The following is a 17,144-nucleotide window of genomic DNA, read 5'->3' on the forward strand; positions in this document are numbered from 1 at the left end:
TGTGAGAAACCCGAGGGTATTCCCTCAGGTAAACCTCGGGAAAACCTTATTCAGGTGGCCTGGGGAAGGCTGGTTCTCTCAGAACCCAACCCTGGGGGGTGGACGAGTGAGGGAGGACCACCTGGGCAGGGCACGCTCAGGGGAATGCCCCAGATGAGACACGGTACCATCACGGAGAGGATGGTGAGAGGAATGAAGTCTCTGAAGCTTTTATAAGCTATTCCCGCTCATCATCTCTTCCACTCACTCAATCCCCCTTACCCAAAGGTAAAGGCAATAGCCCATTTTCACAACTGGTAAACTTACTAAGAACCACAACTCACTCCCAGGATCCTGCTTCTCCAGCATGGGGTCTAGCATGGATTAACATGCTCATGAATATTCCCTGTCGTCAGTGCCGGGAATCCTTGTTAAAAGAAAAAACTATTTCACTTTCACTTACAAACAGTCTTTCTCCAATAAACCAATCTCTGAGCTCTGGGTCACACTGCCCCCAGCCAATCACTGCCCTCCCCCTAAGCCCCTACTCTGGCAGCCATTTTCAGATTCTGACCGCTCGTTCAAGTGTTGTGAGTCCACTTCTCAGAGAGCTTTTCTACGTTTTCCCCCTTTTTTCTTTTAAAAGTTCCTATTTTTGTCAAACAGAGCCTATGTGCTCTTCGTTTCTTCGACCAGCAAACGGGGATCCGTTGTCAGTGTCTTTCAATGCCCCTCAAGGGCAAGAATCATTAAGAGTTTTATCGACGATTCCAGAAGGCCATCGGGCCTACACCGCACGCTGGACCATGTCAGAGGAAAAGGAAGGAGGTTCTCTCTTCAAGCTCTTCTCCAGCTGCAGATTGAGGAATGTGTTTGTGGAGGACAAACACTCGGAGTGCCTCTACTGTCTCCACCCGGATAACAAGGAAGCAGATTGTGAAATCTGCTTTGGTTTCGCCAAGCGCACCATCAAGGATTGGCACAGTAGATTGGCGTCACGGCTCAAAGCCAAGGCCTCTACCCTGTGTGGCAAACAGAGTCATGCCTTACCCAGAACCGGCCGGGGCTTCTAAGTCCTTTGAGGGCGCTCCATCTGTGGGGGCCCAAGATGAGGCCACGCACCACAAGTCCGTTTCCCTGGGGTCACCGCTCAAGCAGTTCCCGCGACGAACAGGGTGCTCTCATCTTCACCATCTGCCTCCATCTGAAGTCATCGCTCCAGCTCCTCCTCGAAGAGGAAATCGGCTAACCCTGGGTAGCTGCAGGAAAAGCTGAGGGGAAGACCAAGGCGCAGGGGAAAGTGTCAGACCTGCCCTTGAAGGCCCAGGTGGTCCAGGCAAAGTCATCCTTGACGATCAGGCTGGTGGCTGCCGCCCTCTCAACGGCGAAAGGGGCTGACCCGGTCCAGGAGACCCCGACGGCGCCCAGAGTGGCCCTCCCGCCCAGGCAGGAGGCTTCTGCCAAACGGGTGGAGAAAACACCAGAGAAAAGGTTGCCAGCCCTGAGCCCGAGGCCAACCCCTCAAGATGCAAAAAAGGGGGCAGAGTGGAGGCCTTGACAGTGCTCCAGGTCACAGATATTTCTTCTTTGGATGAAGAGGACCTGTTGTCAGTTCATTCGGTCCCGGAGGATGTGGGGAATTATGACGACAGCGGAAATGCCAAGGGGGACGACGACGACGGGAATGCCGCTGACGACAAAGACGTGGGCGCTGGGCCCAGCAAGCCAATACCTCCCGACACCTCCCAGGGACGTATCGCTGAACATCCTTTCAACTCTCCACACGCTGGTGTCGGAGATCCAGAAGAGAATGCCGATGGCTACCCCGGCACCGGCCCCTGTGGCCCCGGGTCCTCCGCCGACGAAGAAGAGAAAGCAGCACCTTATGCCGCCTCATCAACCTCTGCACATGCCCTCCCCCACCTAGGATATGGACACTAACATGGCGACGGCAGACATGGATGACGACGGCGGCAGGGTTTCCCTGCCGCTGAGTGCTTCTCCATTGGAAGAAGTGGGCATATGAATCCATGCCAGACCCATGCTGGATAACAATAGTTACAGGTAAGTAACTTGTTCCTATTCAAATGCTACCGATCACCCTTCACTTCGACCCTCTGGTTATTAATTTCTGAATACCAAATCCACCAGGACACAACCCCACCAATCCCGTCTCTCTGATTATCATTTCCTGCAATCCCAACCTGCTCAGACTAAACACTACAGTTCCCACAAACCTCCTTGTTTGTCTTCCGACAAAAACCCTGGTCATTCCACGCACCCCACAAATCTCACCCTTCCGAAATTACCCAAATCTACCTAAAACTACGAAAAACAGCACAAGTGTCTTGCAGCAGATGTCAACAGTACATGGGGCAAGCCTATGCCGTGGTACCGGCCTTGACTCTGATGAAGAGTAAAGCTAAGCAGTTCATTACAGACTGTGTCGAGGGGAGAAGCGATAAGAAACCAGGCTGTGTGAGTGAGAATCGCAAAGTGGAAAGTTTGAACCAAGTTCAATGTATTATGAATGAATTATAAAAAGTGTTAAAGGGGAGACCAGCTGCAGAGGGGAACTGGCACCAGGTGGGTGCTAACTCCAAAGGCTCTGGTCGATCCCCATCCCAGCGAAACTACAGATACTAGAAGGCCGTAGGAGAGCCACCAAAATAGGTCAAAGTGGTCATGCTGATGGTCAAGCAAAATCCCTGTACAATCGAAAGACTTTCATCTACGAAGTGTGTGAAAGAAAGGGAAGTGAATCCCGCAGTGAAAGGAAACCAGGGAAGCGAATCCCAGCGACATTAAGCAATTGTGACTGTGAAGTTGGCAAGAGTGAACCCTACCGAGGATGCTGACGAGAGGGGCAAAGTCTAAAGTCCAGAGAAACATTGTGTTGACAGACGTGAACCCGATCGTGTTAGAATACCTACTTTTATTCATATTTTAACTACAGCTAACTGTGCATCTCGTCCACTAATTCCTTGAAACATTTAACATTGCGTTGGCAGGATGTTTCTGTTTATGCACCTGGACTTCAAGGCTATCTGCTTTGAAGCTAATTAATTGTAATGGTCGCCAGCCTGTGATCATCCCCCGTGACCTGCCGTGCTTATCTTGGACTGTGCCCTTTGATTCCATTCTGCTTGGTTGTGCGGCTGCTTCCAGGCTGCTTGAGATTTGTTTGTTTGTTTTCCTGGCCCATTTGAGCGCTGGAGCCTAACGACTAACTAGATTTGTAAAGCTTGCTTTTCATTTGCAATTCTTTTAAAGATGACAATGGCTGTCTCATGTGTACTTCTCATATTAGTCTTCCACTGCCTTATTTTACTTACATTTAAATGCATTTTTTCCATATATTAATTCCCTTTAGGTGTATTCAGCATCTGACCCGGCATGTGTTTATTAAAATCTTTCCCCTTTACCAATATAGTGAGACCCTGTTCTAATGTTTGCCGGAACCTAGCTCCTCCATAAACGTTTAGCACAATGTGTGCTTCTGTTATTATCTAATTTTAGTTTCTACACTAATGTCATTTTAAACTAACTACTTCTTTATAGCAGTTAACATATGCATTGCCTATTTAAGGGAGGATAGACCGGGGGCAACGTGCTCGCCTTGGAAGCAAGACGACACGGAGCAGCACAGGTTCGATCCCCGGGTACGCACTTAGAAACCTCTGGGTATTAAGCATGTTATAATCATGTCATAAGTATACGTTTATGGATTCTGCTTTTTAGTACATGTGCGCATGTGTCATTTTTATATCTCAGGAATGAAATAAGGCTGTCTCAGCTTATATATCTTTTTCACCTGCTCTGTACTTGTAAGTACTGGGGGCAAAAGCGGGTACTGGCATATTCATCTTTACCCTTTTGTCACAGATGTGGTGCTTTCTCAATCTTCTCTGTTAGGATTGACATCCTAGTAGTCCACCACAAGCTCAGTGTTCATTTTCTTGGTTTTACATGTCCCAGGCTCAGAAACTCACCACACCTACTGATCTTCGGTTCTCAGAGAGCCTGCAGGGTTGCAGTCCATTACCATTGACTGTTTGGGCAAGTCATTGTTATTCTGTTTAGTGGGCTTGCCAGTCCTACCAGTGTTGATAGTGGCCCGGGGCTATGCTAGTTGTCTTCTCCATCTGAGAATGAATAGTATTCTTTATTGTCATTGGTGGGCTTGACTGTCCCAGCAGGTCCAGAGAATGTCTCATGGCCCGCCACCTGCCTTTCTCTTATCTTATCATCTTTGGGGTCTGCAGATTGGACCCTCCCAGCCTGTGGCCTCAGGACCACAAGGTTCTTAACTGACAGGGTGCCTTAGCTTCTCCTCACATTGAGCCTGGCTTCACCTCTTTCTACCTTCTTCCTTATTCTTCTGGCTCTGATGGTACTGGCCTTTGACCGTGCCAGCTTCTCTCCTTCCTGTTCAACTACTTTCTTCTTTCTCCTCCTGACCCTTCCCTCCTCCAACACCTTCCTTCCTCTTGTTGATTCACCCATTCTCCCTTCCTCCTTGCTTCTACTCACTGACTTCTTTTGACATTTCCTTGCTCTTTCCTCCAATCTCCTTCTCTCCCTCACTCTGCTTTGCAATCTCAAACCATCTTCTAAACTCCCACACCAACACATGCTGTTCCCCCTTTTATGCCCTGGGCCTGCAGGTGTGGTAATAGTATTTTAAGGTGGGGCACGCCTGGGGTAATTGTTTGGGCTTGGGGATTATTTCTACTTGTTCAACCTTCCTCCCTCCTTTGTGCTACCTCTGGTTTCCTAATGATGAAAGGGCGGCCGGCGTTAGCAAGGATTCGTCTACATCTTGGAATCAGGCAGCCCTGTTATGGTGGTTGTCTGATTCCAACCTTAAGCCTTTGGTGGTCATCCCACCGTCTTTTGTGGAATATTGAGAAGTGCTTGTTTTACCCTTCCCTGAGAAAGAAACCTTAAATGTTGACATGATAATTGAGATGTCTCAAGTAATCTTTCACTTCTATTAATTAACGGTCAGCTTTCTTCACATGAGTATTGAGCATTTTTGTATGTGCACGCGGTTCCTTATCTTTCATATTTTACAACATGTTTAGGATCGTGAACATCCCTTTATCAGACTGTCTGAAAATGTACCCAAATCCCCCCATAAAATAAGTGTCAAATAAATGTTTATTAAATCATACCTAACCAGCCCCTTCCTGTATTCTCAGCAACACAAATCCACACACCGTACTTAGATGCCTATTGAATTATGTTTGAAAGTTCATTTTCTGAGTATCTACTTGGGACCATTGCTGGCAGTGTAGGATATTCGGTTGCAATGTTCTTCTTACAGTCAGAGAGCTATCACGGTTTCCAGGTCAAAACCCCTTTTAATCATCCAGCCATCAATCTGGAAGAAATATTTCACTTCATGGAATTCTGGTCCGTGGAGTACACAGTTATATTACTGACCATTACCAATTGGTTCGATATAGAAACCCAAGCTCCATTCTGTAATGTAATGTGAAGTGGTCTTATATAGCGCCCATCTGCCAATAACGGTGACCTCCTTCCCATGACTCTGTAAGGAAGGAGGGACAGTTGTATTAGTCGAATAGCAGGGAAGTACCATGTCCAAAATGTTTCTCTCTTCCCCAGTTGTTGTAAGAGATCCTTTAACTATGGATGTAATATTGATTCTTTTCCAGGAGTCTGCGTTTCACTTGTGCCACTGTGTGTTCATTTAAACTTGAAAGTTGTGCCACTGATGATTTCATAGACGTGTTACAAACAGTAGCCGAGGCAGCTTTTAGTGCCAGGGGCGGCGGCTAATACAGCACCAGCTGGTGGCTGGGGGGGTGCACTGGGCACCAGAGGGGACAGTGCAGGGCAGCCGCCCCCCCTGACTCCGCCACTGGTTACAAATTGCTGATGTGTGCCCAATTCTGCATTCTTTTAATGTTCTGTGATCTCCCACCTATGTATCATTGCCCTGGGGCTTTAAATCATGTATAATAAGCCTTTGCTCATGCAGTTTGAAAAGTCTCTCGTCTCAATTTCTCTCCCCTCCGTTGTGTTTTTAAATGCACTGCCCTTTCAAATGGTGTTGCTCTTTGAAGAATTTAGGCATTGGTATGTGGCCTTTTGTGATCCAAAAATAGTTTCTTAATGGATAAAAGGTCGGATTTGAACTGCATTTCTCTTATATTTCGTGCACGTTTGTGTGTGAACGACGGTAGCATTCTCGAAATGTTTCAGTTCCTCCTCCATGACGAGATCTCCACTCTTTTTTTTAAAATTATTCTTTTCACTTTGTGCAACAGTGCTAAATGTAATCAAACAAAGAGAGGTCTGGGAGAAATAACCATTTGTGCTTCGACAGGCACAGCTTCACCTCACTGATGAGGCCCGACTAGGCCGAAACACGTGTCTGGGGTTGCTGTTGGTACTCTTGTTCAGAGGAGAATTGCCTAGCATTTCGGTGCTGGACTGCCCTTGTGGGTGGGACAATGACTGATATGCAAATAGTTATTTCTCCTCTGTAAAAGGTATAGTGAGCTGAAATGTGGTTGTAGACCCTCCAGAGTGGGCACCTTCCCAAAGAACAGATTATTTGGCCGTGTTTGTTCTCAGTAGAGGATCTTCCAGACCTTTTTGTGAACTAAATTTAATCAATACTACCAGTTGTTTTTGATTTTTATCTTTGAGCGCACTGATGTACTCATTAATTCTTGATATTTCTTCTACCATGTTCAACCCATACTATTTAAGATGGTTATTATATCTCATATTGTGGAATCTCGGCTCCATGTGGTGGCTGACTTCACCAATATCCACTTCTAACGGCCATATTCTCCTTCTCCTCAAACTGCGAAAAAGGTAACCATGTCGATTGTTCCTGGTATTTTGCGATGGAGAGTCAGGATTCTATTATTAGCACGTTGGTATTTATTATGCATCACACTTTTATTTCAATTTAAATAGCATTTAGTAATACAAGAGGAAAAAAACTACAATTCCTTCCTATTTTATTTCTGCTAGTCTGCCATCACTCACAAAGCCAGTTCTGTGAAGAAAGAAAGGAATGCCAACACAGACTAAAGTCTTCGCGGAATACCGGATATAAGACTGAAGAAAAAACATGCAAGGGCGGGAAAGAGAGTGTGATAATACTCGCCTCCATGCCGTTCGTGCATCCTGACTCTCTGTCGTAAAATACTTTGAGCCAGCAACATTCTATTGTATTGTATTGCTCAGAGGCTGCCTATCGTGCACGTTTAAAGCCTAGTAACAGAGGCTACAGAAGGGTGCAGAACAGGCATACAGTAAAACATATTAAACGTGTATTAGAGCAGTCCAATGCTATAAGAATGTCCTCCAGATGGACTCTATACCAAAAGGCCCCAGATGCCTTAGCATCCCTGCTGGAGTCCACCCCAAAGGAGGAAGTGCCAATGCCAGGCTGGGACAAAGCCCACTCCACCCGTAAGGCCAAGGTAGTTAAAGAATCTTTAACTACCTTGGCCTTACGGGTGGAATGGGCTTTGTCCCAGCCTGGCATTGGCAATTCCGTCCTCTGGGGCGGGTTTGGGAAGGGTTTGTCGAAGCAGATAAAAAGCCTATCGGCGGACACTCTTGGACAGGGCTGTGCATGCCTCATCTCCTTTCAAACACTTTACCACATAGAGTGTAGTCAAGTTAGGCAAACATTGAATCACAATGAGCCTGAACAAGCCTTATGGAAGATGAAAAGAGACACAGCCTGGAGAAGAGGACCTCCCAGAGAGGTTAAATTCTCTAAGATCACTCACACTCATGAAGGAAACCAGAGACCTAAGCATAACCGCTTTAGCTGACAGGGATTGAAGTGTCAGAATGTTTTTCTAAGGCCATTGCTTAAATAAAGCTTAACACAGTTGACCTCTCAACACCCGGAATACATAGCCTCAAGGGATTTGTCAAGTCTGACTCCCTTCAACTGCCAACAAACCAAATGATGCCAAAATCAGTGCACGTCTGAAGGAAGTAGTTTACCTATAGGTATTACAAGGAACGTATGGTATCAAACAGTGAAGACTGACACAAGTGATCACAGTTCAAGGGTGTTTATTGAACTTCAGTGGGTTTGTTGTATGCCTATCTAAACCTAAATCTGGGAGCAAGCTACGGCCATCAAAGTAAAAAATAACACCGTCCTAGTGGTGCCTCCGTCAACCTAAAAGGGCCTATACTAATAAACCTATTGGCAATCCTTACTTCCAGATACAAATGGTGTGGGACAATAATGTGTATAAAAGAAAGGTGTTCAAGAAATGATATGTCAGGATAGTAGAGCAGTTGGCTTCTGTGAGAAACCTGAAGGTGTCTCACTCACTAGTCCCTGGGGATCTGTCATCCAGGTGGCCAGGACATAGCCATCGCTGTTGGATCCAATTCCTGGGGGTGGACCAGTGTGGGACGATCATCTAGATGAGGGGTCTTCAGGGAGTGGAAGTGGGACACCGAAGGGTGAGACACAGTATCCCCTTCCTTATGACACCTTTTCCCTATCCTGCCCAGTAGGTGTTACGCTCACCTGGTTCCCACAGGGGCGTCGACCGGAACTGGGCCGCTGTTATTTCCACCAGCGTGACGTGTAGCGCCGAGATGACTGACTGGACTGGCCCGCTCAGCCTGGTTTGTCTGGCTCGCAAGAATATTCTTCTGCAAAGGAGAAGAGGAATTAACCACCCGTGGAATTGAGTGTCAACCCACCTTTCCCCACTCCCGTTGTCTTCCCACAGATCACTCTTGATGTCCCCTCCTTAGTCTCACCCGATGGTTTGGAAGGATGAGCTCTCCATCCTGCGTCGACCGCAGGGGCGCGTTGATGACCAGTTACTTCACTGGTGTAGCGGAATTGGTGAGTTCCAGTATTGACTCTAAAGTCCAATTGTTCATAAGAGTTCAAATGTCTGCTCTTCACTCTGTCCGATTCCTTGCAGGTTGCCGATTAATCCACTCGAAGATTCCAAATGGCACTCGGTAAGATTCAGGTAAGTCTATTGTGGTTTTCCCCTTAGGGGCCGGGGTACGGCGATGAAGCAGAGTTGACTGTGCCGACCCGAGATGAGGTGAGACCCCCGTGGTAAATCAGGTAAGTTTTGTGGGGGGTAACTGGTATTGTCTTTGCTTTCTCCCCTTAGGGGCCGGGGTACGGCGATGAAGCAGAGTTGACTGCGCCGACCCGAGATGAGGTGAGTACCTCCCGTGGTAAATCAGGTAAGTTCTTGGGGGGTAGCTTGTATAGCCTTAGAGAGTCCCCTTGCTCACCTTGCTGTCTTTGTCTCCTTAGGTGTCGGAGGCGGCCGCGAGATGGAGAGAGCGTGATGGAATGCTGAAGTACCGCCAAGCAGGTGAGTTCAGCGCGGCGCCGTAGGAATGCGAAGCAATGCTTCAAAGACTTCTCTTTCAGTTCCGTGGCGAAATGGATCAGGATTCAGGTAAGGGTTAAAGTTAAAACTCCTGTTCTAACCTTTATCCTTCTTGTCTTCTTGTTTCAGGAGTCCCAGGACTGAAGCGGGCGTGGCTGAAGACTGGAGCTGCTGAAAACACGGTGAGCGTTACGCTGCAGCAAGCAGAATAACGCGAAGCACGTGTGGCTGTCCGGGCGTGGTTTAAATAGCCTTGGAAGAAGATCCAGGTAAGTATTCTTCCACAGCCCCACCCAAGTAACAAAATAGTCCCTTCAGTAAAATAGTCCCTTCTAAGCCTCATTTGGCTTGAGTCTTCATGCAGCATGGTCTGCCTCAGGTGAGTATGCAGCATGGTCTGCTTCAGGTAAGTTATCAATAATGAGCCTGGCGCCATAGGCGCCAGGACTGTACCCAAACAGCCCCTAACTGGGGCTTTTGGGCATGCTCCAAGTGGCATGATGCCTGCTTCCGGGGCGGCTGGGCCTGGTCTGGTCTTCCGGGGCGGGCATCATGACAGCAGGATATTTAGAAACTCTGCCCCCCTCACCTCCTTGCTTTTCCAACACGAACATTTTCTCACACTGTGAGCGGCCACAGACTAATACCAGAGCCATTTACCTGACTTGTCCCAACACAAGGGTCAGGCAGAGTCTGGCAATTGCTGAGCACTACACACACCTGACTGCCCTTTGCCTTCCCCAGAGGGATAAAAGACGGAACACAAGAGCACACTCTGAGCAAGGCTGAATGCACGAGGAAGCAGCTACTCCAGGACGGCAGTTCAAACGCAAGAGATAGGCGACGAGATCTGAAAGGACGTCAAGGAGGGAGTTGCTCCTTTCAACCGAGACCTGCAAAGCCTCCAACAAAAGAGACATAAGACCGGGAATCGCAGCTGGCGAATGGTGTGACTGATATCAGCGGTACATGGAAACCTCCCACACTGATAGCCAGGGTGGGGAGACATGGTTGCCATCGAGGTACCGTCCTTGACTCCAGTGCAACAGAAACTCCAACGAGTTCAGCATAGTTAGTGAGTCGGAAGAACCTGATAGTGGGCTGGACTGTGTTAGGCTCAAGGTTTCAGTGGCAACATTAAGAAGATTACTAACATTAAGAAGATTAATATGCAGAGGTCTTTTGTGAATGAACTTGGTACCAGAGATAGAGTGGTCTGGCGCCACGTTGGCGCTCGTTCTGAGGTCTCTGGCTGGTACCCCTGTCCTGAACATAGAGACTGTGTTAAACTAAAAGAGTATTTAAACTACAAGAACAAAGGGGCCAAAGGGAAGGCTGGCATGAGGTGTCAAGGTGGTCATACAGGGATCAAGCCAAACCCCTTGTACAAGCGAGAGTCCTTGACACGTTGCAGAGGTTTTGACGATTGATAGTGAAATTGTGAACCCGACTGAGGGAATTGTGAAACAGGTGTTTGCGCCTGGCTGAGGAGAACGCCGTGCGAACTGTGATTTTGAGAAACACGCGCTTGCCATAGGCTAACAGAGTGACCCAGTGAGAAGTGCTTGCCCATCGGAAGTCTTTGTTTAAAATTGGCAAGTGCTGTGGAAGGTCTGAGCACGGATGACGGAGACTTAACTAAACCTAGGTGGTTGTTTAAAAAGACATTGAGACTTTTGAATATTACAAATGAGGAGATTGTGATTGAAAGGCGGTAGTGAACCCGACTGAGGGACGTCAAGAGAAAAGTTGTGAAAAAGCTAAGTGAACAACATTGTCCCGACAAGTAGGAACCCGGCTGAGGGATGTCCACAGTGAGTGGTTAGTCTGAGCCCGACTGAGGGAGGCTAACGGGTGAGAGAAGGGTCGGAGCCCGGCTGATGGGGGTCCAGGGGTGAAAGGTAATCGCCCGATGTGAAGTTTAGCAGAAGGAACTTTTGTTGTTTTTGGCATATCAGGCCCTTTGAAGCAAGAGACTTTGCATGAGAAGAGACTTGGGCACAGAAGGCCCTGATGCAGAGAAAAGGAACTATAAGCTCGTGCCAGAGAAGCCCAGGAGTACGCTGTGCTCAAGAGTCCTGCCTTGTCCCATGCTAAAAACATGGGGATGGGAGACCCCACCATAACATCCTGACCTATCATTTTGTGAACACTTCTTTCTTTTCTTTTGAAAAATTATCCCACACTATTTTGTAGCATAAAGTAAGGATTCACACTAGGCTTTTTAGTATAGGCCCTTTTTATTTGACTAGACTCTACTAGGACTGTATTATTATTATTATTTGATGGCCATAGCTTGCTCCGATCTGAGATTTAGGTTTAGTTTAGGCGTTTATCCCACCCTGTTTACAGTTTAATAAACGCCCTGGAACTGTGATAACTTGTGTCTGTCTTACTTTGATACCATGCCTTCCTTGCACTTCCCTTCCCCACGTTGTCAGCACGGGACAAGGTGGCACACTTGAGCTTCGCACACACACTCTGGCTTCTTGGCCATGAGGTAACAGTTCAAAACATAGGCATCGGGGCCTTTCGCCAAAGTCTCTCTCCCAATGACAGTCTCTTATTGCAAAGGGCCTGATGTAACAAACACACACAGAGGTTCCTTGCTCTTTATCAGGGGTTTCATATTTGAAGTTCGCAACCGTCTCTCTCGTTCGTGCTCGGACCACTGATCCTCCTCGTTCGGGCTCAGATCCCTTTAACACAATGTTCACAACTGATCTCCCTCGTTCGGGCTCGGACCATGGATCCTCTCGATATGGATCTCCATCATTTCGGGCTCAGATCCCCTTGATATCTAAATCAAAGATTTTCGAATGTGTAATGGGTTTTGCTTAAATCGTCGTAGGACGACTTCGATTCACTTCACATAATTGTTCAATCTTTTACTTTGTTTCTCTTGGTGGGTTATTTCACAGAGACCTTCGATTGAGCACATTCGCAGTGCCGCACCACTCTTGTCAATGGTATTGTATCTTTCCTTCTCAAGTTCAAACATTCATCAGCAGTTAGCTTTACTCGCATCTTTCATCACACACGTTTAACAATACTCGTTACTGTGCTCGTTATGCAATGTTGCTGCTTGCAACCTTGACTTCAACACAGGCCGTTCTTACATTGGTCTCCCCAACTCACCGGCTGTGTTGATCTTTCTGGCGCCTCTTTGTTCTTGGAGCTAAGGACAATAGCACCGCGGCTGCTGCTGCTCCTCCCTGCCTTGGCCAGCTACGCGGGAGGGCCTTCGGTATCTCTGACACACAATGCAGGATTCTTCAGTCTGGTTTCCTGGCCTTAAGCTTTCTGCCTCAAAGGTTTCTTGAAAGTAACAGCGTCTTGCCGAAAAGATCAAGGGTACTTCCCTTCTTACGAACCCTTGTTGGTTTGCCGTCTTTCTCCCCTCGTTCAGCTGCCGACTCGAAACTGATGTACCTCTGTGTGCTTTGCCTCGCTCAGAGGGTGCTCTCATGCTCCGCCTTTAATCCCTGTGGAGAGGTTTAATGGAAGCCAGGTGTGAGTGATTGTCAGTAATTGCCTGACTTCGCCTGACCACAGTAGCGGGACATGTCTCATACACTGCTCGAGTGTGAATCTGTTTTTTCCCAGAGCGTGTTGTCTGTGTGAAAGTGTTGGAAAAGGGAAATGGGGACAGGGTTGTAAGGTTCCCATGTATCCTACCTGGTAGGATGGGGGAAATGTGTTACAGTGGGAGGGATACCGCATCTCGCCATCTGGTGTTCCACTCCCACTAGCTGAAGACCCCTCACCCAGGTGATCATCCCGCACTGGTCCACCCCCAGGTACTGGATCCAAAAGCCACCTGAGAGCGAGATCCGCGGGGAGTAGCGGGCTAGACACCTTCTGGTTTCTCGCAGTATGAACAGTGCAATTAGAGAACTCTGTAGCTATATCCACCAAAACATGTACCTCCTCAGCTTGAATGGGAGCGCAAGTCCATCCAGGCCTTCAATGAGGAACCATATGCCCAGATCCTGCTCGGTGCCCAAAAGAGTCAAATGAATCTTGAAGTGTCTGCCTAAAGGTCTGCGGGAGATAATCTACAAGTGACATTTTCCAGGCTGTAAGATAAAGAGACCTCTCCAGCACCATGGAATGAGGGCAGAAGAATGGATTTAGCAGAAATCCCCTGAAAGTGGGTAACTAATTAGAGCCACCATGCTCTGCTGCAGAGCCAAAGTGTTTACCAAGCTTGAGCTGACCAGAACTGTGTCACTAAACCAAGCATTGTTCCCTGCAACTGAGCTTCAAGCAGAGTTTGCGCAATCATACAAAAGAACGTAAAAAGCATTATGACCCCCGGTCCTAGTGCTGGAAAAATGCATCTGTCGCCCTGGCAAATGGGTTTGGTCTCCAGTTGTAAACTCCAGAAGCTAGGAGTTGAAATGTGATTCCAAAAGGTAATTGTGGAAGGGCCATCAATGTGCCTGAAGATCTAGAAATTAATCTGTGAAGCCTCCAATTGCTTGCATCCTTCCACTGCTAGGAGCACCAGCCTGCCACTAGAGGTCTCTGCTTGTTTTTTAATTCACTTCCATAGGTAGAATTCACCAAATCATTCTGCTACGTGTAACCATCACCAAGAGAAGGTTCCTTCCAGCGTATTGCTATTTAATGAACTACTGTCTGGTTGACCATGCAATGAGAACTTCATGTCAGGGGCATAGAACCTGACTTCAAAATACCCTGCAAACATTTCTAAAGTGTTTCTATTGCAGGGAGACTACTCTGAAGAACATGTCCACCAGTCGATCTGTCCACATCTGGCACCCCATCCTTTTAGACATCCATCTGAGTCAAACTGAAGAGTGGGGGGGGGGAGTTAAGATCGCCCTGCTGCCCATGCATTCAGATGCTGAATCTACCAGAGCAATTCTGCCCTTGCTTCTGTGGAAAGTGGAACCCAGCTTAAATAGTGAACCTTTGCGTAGAATTTCTTTTTACAGTTGAAGAGCCCCATAATCAAGAGCAAGTAGAAAAACGGCCTGGATGGAGGCTGAAAGGAGACTTCCCTGTACAGGCACCCATTCACAGGAATTCCTCTGCCATCTGTAATGTGTTATTGTAAGTCATTTCTGAACTGAATTGACATCCATTCTTCAAATAAATACAAGTAAATGTAGTGTAATGTGAGGGGGTGTAAAAGGTGAGTTAGAAAGACATAGAGCGAGGAAGAATTGTAGTGGAATTGGAGAAAGAACGAAAGTGAGAGAGAGTTTATGGTGAGGATGGTGCGAAGAGTGCAATGCAGCAGTGGAATTATTGGTGAGGGCAGAGCAAAGAAGGAGGAGGGGTGAAGGTAGCGCTGAGAGATAGGTTAAATGAGTGTGGTAAGGTGTAGAGAAAAGAAAGTGTAATGGATGTAAGAGTAGGTGAGTAATGAGGTGTGAGATAAGAGGTGACGAGAGTGGTGTAGTGAAAGGAGAGAGTGCGAGTGTGTGAAGACCAGAGAGACATAGGATGAAGAGAGGGCGAGAGGGGGATGGGAGGACGGAAGATGTGGAGCAAATGGAGAGGAGAGTGTAAGGAGTAGGGTGTCGGAGTATGGCCCAGTCTTAACTACATAATTTGATATCTGGGGAAGATTAGGGTACCTTTAGGAAGACCCGAAGCAGATACTAGACACTAGGCATTAACGGGGTTTCCAGTGGCAATCCAAGTAACATACACAAAATTATCCAAAGGGAGAGCACAATGTGCAGGAAAGAAAAAAACAGCTTTATTAAATAGTTGAATGGGAGAGCAAACAGCTTCGTGGACCTGAACTGTAAGGTATTCTCAGACACAGAAGGGCTGCAATATTTATACTAGGAAATCTCACATTAACATAGCTTGTCAGTCGTTACAATTTTGGGGATGTGCTAATGCAGAATTGGTGGGTCATCACAGGGCCCCTATAGGTTCATATATATTGCATGTCCTGATTGGATAAAAACATTTCCTGGAGCATCACCCTCACACCCCTTCATGACGTCATGACCCTTAAGCACCCCTCCCCTCAATTACATCATTATCTGCTGACCTGCAGAAACTCTGGCATGCAGTTGGTTGGCACCTGCTTAAGTACAGGTTGATAAATCCCGCAATGCGGATTGGACCCTCCATTGGAGACAGCGCGAGCTAAAGCTTCCCACCGAATCTATCCAATGGTATTATGAGGAAACTTCAACAAGGTCGGAGGCATTGTTTCAACCTCTGCAACACTATATTCCTGTCCCCAGATTGGTTGACCACTTCCCTCGATCCCTGCACCTGTTCGCTCCCTGTCTCCTCTCTTGCATCATGCTAGCTCTAAACAACAAAAAAAACAATGCAGGATACTGTTGGTGAAACCGAATTCATCGTATTTAATTCTCTTTTACTGCTGTACTCGCTGCCTGGAACCTTGGTACCCAGCCCAATGACCTTCAAATAATTATTGTGGGGGATTGCATCTGGTATTTGTCTGCAGGTCTCTTCCCATGAGAAACGTTTTACTTCTGCAACAATTAATTGGCTACTGTGGGCTTCTTGGTATCTCACCCCTGGTGAGCTGATCTAACATTTTTGCAAGTGTCAGCAAAGCTTAAATTTCGCAGTCCGCAGTGGTCGTTCAAAACAACAACAAAATGGCTTCTGTCTAGTCTGCCCTAGGCCTGCTAAAATATAACCAAACAGTTGGTCATTAATATACCTAACCCATAAGCTAAGTACACTTCTTACTTATGTTAAAACAAACTATACAAATATTGCACTTTGCCACACGTGTAGTTTTCATCGTAGCAACCGTGCTTAACTATCCCTAGTTACCTGTTAGTTAAAACTACATATATGTTCTGTGTTTTCACATGGATCCTTTCCTGCGCAGCGCCCTATTCCTTAATGTGTGGCACACTAACTGCAATTTAGGTGTGATATACGTGCTTCACAACATCACTGATTATGTTACTTTTGGTGTTACTTTGTTAATTTATCTTATACGCTCGCCTCCCCCCTTGTGAGCGTTGGACTTGCATATTCACAGTCATCTTGGAGATTAAGGAAGCCTATGCTTTAGTGGAGGGAGCCCACTGGAATACCAGAGAGAGAGGGATGTCTGTTGGTTGTACCAACGTACAAATTTTGATAAAAACCCTTGGACTGTCATTGAGAGTTTGTGTGTTCTTGAGGCCATCTGTCACAGAGGACTTCAAGACCTCTATCAGCCTCCTCCTTCATCCTGCTTCCACTATAGAAAACCTTGCTCCAAAATGAATTCATCAGAAGAACCCACTGATGGAGATGACTGCATTGATCTGAGGAACTCTGATCCTCCTTTGCCCCCTGCAGAGCCTGCTCCCTTCTTTTGACTTCCCCGCCCCACATCTCAAGACCTTTTCACCATAGGTACCAGTTTGCCTTTTTGGGTATGTTGACATTTAATCGAACAGTACCTGAATCCCGCTTGAGTAAGTAGTACTTCTTAAAACTTTGCAAGTGCAAAATGAACTTTTTCTTTTGCAATCCCACGCAAACACATGCCGGCTTAGTCAATTTTTGCCCTAGCCGATCTCTTCACCCCTTCCTTCTAAAAGAGCGCCGGATTGCACTTGGGCTACTTCTGAAACGTTCTGTAACCGCTGATGAATTAAATGAAACCTAAATGAATCTTTAATATTGTGCTTTAAACCTAATTCCTAATACAAGATTAGGCTAATTTCTATCCCAATATCAGGCGTAAACATTAGGGGATTATGTGTATGCCTTATGTTATGGTGGTATTGGGTTCTTACAGTGGAA

At 46.8% G+C, this 17,144-nt stretch overlaps 1 protein-coding gene across 3 annotated transcripts in view; it reads left to right on the top strand.

The window, feature by feature from the left end:
* Positions 1–17,144, top strand: part of HACE1 (HECT domain and ankyrin repeat containing E3 ubiquitin protein ligase 1) — an 838,224-nt gene that overhangs the window by 214,026 nt on the left and 607,054 nt on the right. The gene's annotated exons all lie outside the window — the stretch shown is intronic.

The sequence above is a fragment of the Ambystoma mexicanum genome, chromosome 4p, assembly GCF_040938575.1.
Source record: "Ambystoma mexicanum isolate Mex_15411 chromosome 4p, UKY_AmexF1_1, whole genome shotgun sequence".
Classification (NCBI taxonomy): domain Eukaryota; kingdom Metazoa; phylum Chordata; class Amphibia; order Caudata; family Ambystomatidae; genus Ambystoma; species Ambystoma mexicanum.